This window comes from Physeter macrocephalus, chromosome 14 (assembly GCF_002837175.3).
Source record: "Physeter macrocephalus isolate SW-GA chromosome 14, ASM283717v5, whole genome shotgun sequence".
Taxonomy (NCBI): domain Eukaryota; kingdom Metazoa; phylum Chordata; class Mammalia; order Artiodactyla; family Physeteridae; genus Physeter; species Physeter macrocephalus.
The window spans coordinates 18,983,779-18,987,479 of record NC_041227.1 but is presented as its reverse complement, the minus strand read 5'-3'; positions in this window follow the sequence as shown (position 1 = coordinate 18,987,479).

The window sequence follows — 3,701 nt, the reverse complement described above, 5'->3', positions numbered from 1 at the left end:
ACAGGATGCAATGACAAATTGTAAGTCTGCGATGAAAATGAGGGAAAGGTGCCATTTATATGTCAGAATTGTCAAAGAGTTCCTGCCAGATATAGTTCAGAGGAGAAGGGATTGAAGGATGAACATAACACAGCAATTGTTTCCCACATGTGAAGCAAGAGTCTGTTTAGACAGGACCTGGAAAAGAAGCTGGTAGAACAACTTTATCAATCAACAAGGAATGATTGGAAGGGAACAGCATGAATATTTGGGGAGGCTCATCTGAGCCCCACCAGTCACTCTGGGTGGTCATGCCAAGCACTAGAAACTTATTCTTGGCAAGGAGGCTGGACAAAGAACATTGGCACCACCAATGCTAACTCCCAATTGTGTAACTGTGCCTGTCAAAGAGGGTGGGCCTTGTGCAATTAACTTTTGGCCATTTCCAAATAAAGGAGGGGAACTGTCCAGCCTAATCATGAAATGATGAAACTTATTGGGCCCCATTTCCATGTGTACCACACTATTGGATTTCTAAACTGGCAATCTTAAAGAAAAATAAATCTAAGCTGTTCTTGTTTGAAAAAGCCAGATACAAATCTATGCTATCTGCCCAATCTATCTGAGCTCTTGGTTCTCAGGATGAACAGCGGGAAAGTTCCTCAAGCATAGGAGGGGATAGATAATGTCAAAAAAGGGGACCTATTTGAAGATTCAGAGCAAACATCTCTATGTTAAATAGTTACTCTAAGAAAAGTTCAAAAAAGTTAGAATTTGCATCTTCAGCAATATTCCAGAGGACAGTATATCTAAAAAGTGTGAGGAGGCAGGATACAATATAAGACTAGTAAAGAATGGATACAGATGAAACATAAGATTGCTGAATTTAAAACTACAACTGAGTTACTAACCAGCCCATTAGGTACTCAGAGCATTGTCCAACAGCTATTTCTGTAATGATGACAATGTTCTATATCAAGGGTCAGCACACTTGTTTATGTAAAGGATCAGATGGTAAATATTTTAGTCTTTGTGGGTCACATATAGTCTGTTGCATATTCCCCATGTTTTTAAACAAAACTTTAAGACTAAAAAACATTTCAGCCAACGGGATGTACAAAAGTAGTCCATGGGTATCTCTTCACGTCCACTAGGATAACTATACATAAAAAACAAGAAAAAAGAAAGAGAAAGAGAAAAAGAACAAGTATTGGTAAGGATGTGGAAAAATTGGAGTTCTCATACACTGCTGGTGAGAATGTAAAATGATGTGACCTCTGTGGAAAAGAGTTTGGCTGTTCCTCAAGAATTCAAACATAGAATTATCATATAAACTGGTAATTTCACTCCTAATTACATATCTCCAAAATTGAAAACAGGAGTTCAAACAAAAACTTGTACATGAATGTTCATAGCAACACTATTCACAATAAGCAAAAAGTAAAACAACCCAAGTGGCCATCAACAAATTAATGGATAAATAAAAAGTGATATATCCATATAATGGCATATTATGCAGCCATGAAAAGGAATGAAGTACTGATCTGTGCTACAACATGGATGAACTGTGCAACCATTCTGCTAAGTGAAGGAAGCCAGACACAAAAGGCTGGTTTTCATTTATGTGAATAACTAAATCATAGAGACAGAAAGCAGGTTAGTGGTTTCCGGGGGTAGGAGGAAGTAGCTGGTGGAGAGTGACTACTTAAGAAACATAGTTTCTTTAGTTCTGGAACTAGACAGTGGTGATGGTTGTACAACATTGCAAATGTACGAAATGCCACTGAATTGTACAATTTAAAATGATTAAATGGCAAATTTTATGTTATATGTATCTTGCCACAATTAAAATAAATCAATAAAGGGAAAACCTAATTAACCAAAAAAAAAGCTATGGGCTGGATGTGACACATAGGCTGTAGTTTGTCAATGCTATTCTCTATCTGTACTATCCATTGGTAGCTACTAGCCCCATGTAACTTCAGTAGCTTCAGGGGCTCAATGTCCTTGAAAAGTGTGACAGAGCAACTCATCTTTTAATTGAATTTTATTTAAATGTTAAGTTTAAATTTAAATAGCCACATGTGGCTGGTGACTACTGTATTGGATAACATGACTCTAGAAAGCTGAATACCAAAAGGGAAGAAAAGCTCAAGAAATTCTCTTAGAATTTTAAGAAATTTTTAAAAATAAGCTTTTCCACTACAAAAAGCTTGCTCATTTATAATTATGATGTAAAACATTACTGTATACACCTTGGGTTTAATATGAAATAAGTAATTCCATTCAGAAGAATTGCATCATACTGACGTGAAAATATGTTAAAAGAAAAAATTAAATTTTTTGTTAACAAAAATGTAATTTTGGGGCTTCCCTGGTGGCGCAGCAGTTGAGAATCCGCCTGCTGATGCAGGGGACACGGGTTCGTGCCCCGGTCCGGGAAGATCCCACATGCCGCGGAGCAACTGGGCCCGTGAGCCATGGCCACTGAGCCTGCGCGTCCGGAGCCTGTGCTCCGCAACGGGAGAGGCCACAGCAGTGAGAGGCCCGCATACCACAAAAAAAAAAAAAAAAAAAAAAAAAATGTAATTTTGACCACTGCAACAGCTGCATTGTTTCTATCCATCAGGCAGTTAATCTCATTAGGCAAAGCAGAGGAAAGTGAATAAAGCAAATATCTTGAAAAAAATAAAAAAATAAAAAATAAGGAATAGTGATGAGATAAAAGAGGACAGATCCAAGGGGAATTCTAGGAGAATGGAAAGGAAAGACAGAGGAGAGACAAAATAAAGGAGAAAATAAAAACTTTTTAAGTCTAAAAAAGTGGCTTTGTTAGTTGGACTGACTCACCATTCTAGTATTATCAAAAAAAATAATGAAAAGACAGCAATGCTGAGACATAGCCCAATGAAATTATTTTGAATTTGAAAGGTAAAATAAATTTTGTTACAAGCATTCTTGCATGAAAATAAACAGATTATTTAGAAAGGAACAAACACCAGAAGGGTCTCAGATCTTCTGGGGAACTCTAAATGCTTTAGACAATGGTTACAGAGTTCTGAGGGGAAACAAACACAGAGATTTAACAATTTTTTACTTAGATAAAATGGGAGTGCCTGGTTAAGAGCAAAAGAAATCAATTTTCAGAAAGACAGATACTCAGAAAGTCAACACTCACTTAAAAGAAAAAATTCTCATATAAATAACCTTGTAGAGAAGATTCCATGTCGAAAAAAACTCCAAAACTCATGAAAAGGAAATCATGGTATTAAAGAGTTGGAAAAAAACAACTAAAACTGCAAAATATAGAGTTAAGTATAAATAATTTTTCTTACTATGGTTATAGTATAATGTACATGAAAAAATCAAGAAGTAAATAATATAAAAATTATTTTATGCCAAAAAGCAATTACTGATTGATTACATCAATCAAACTTGGACATGAATGAGAAGAGAAAGTAAACTTGTCCAGATTGTCTCAGATGTGGACTTACTTCGGTCACATTTATCCAGTGCATCATTTTATGACATGCTCTTGACATGGGCTTCCTCTACACAACGGCCTTTCACAACAATCACGTGACAGTGTTTGAGATAACCTTATTAGGAAATATCATCAGAGGTGGCAGCTTTCTTCCTGAATTTGGGGATGTTTATTCTAGAAGGTCTTTATCTTTTCCTCATGAGTTTCTGGCTTCTAGTGAGAGTTTCCATACCCTTAT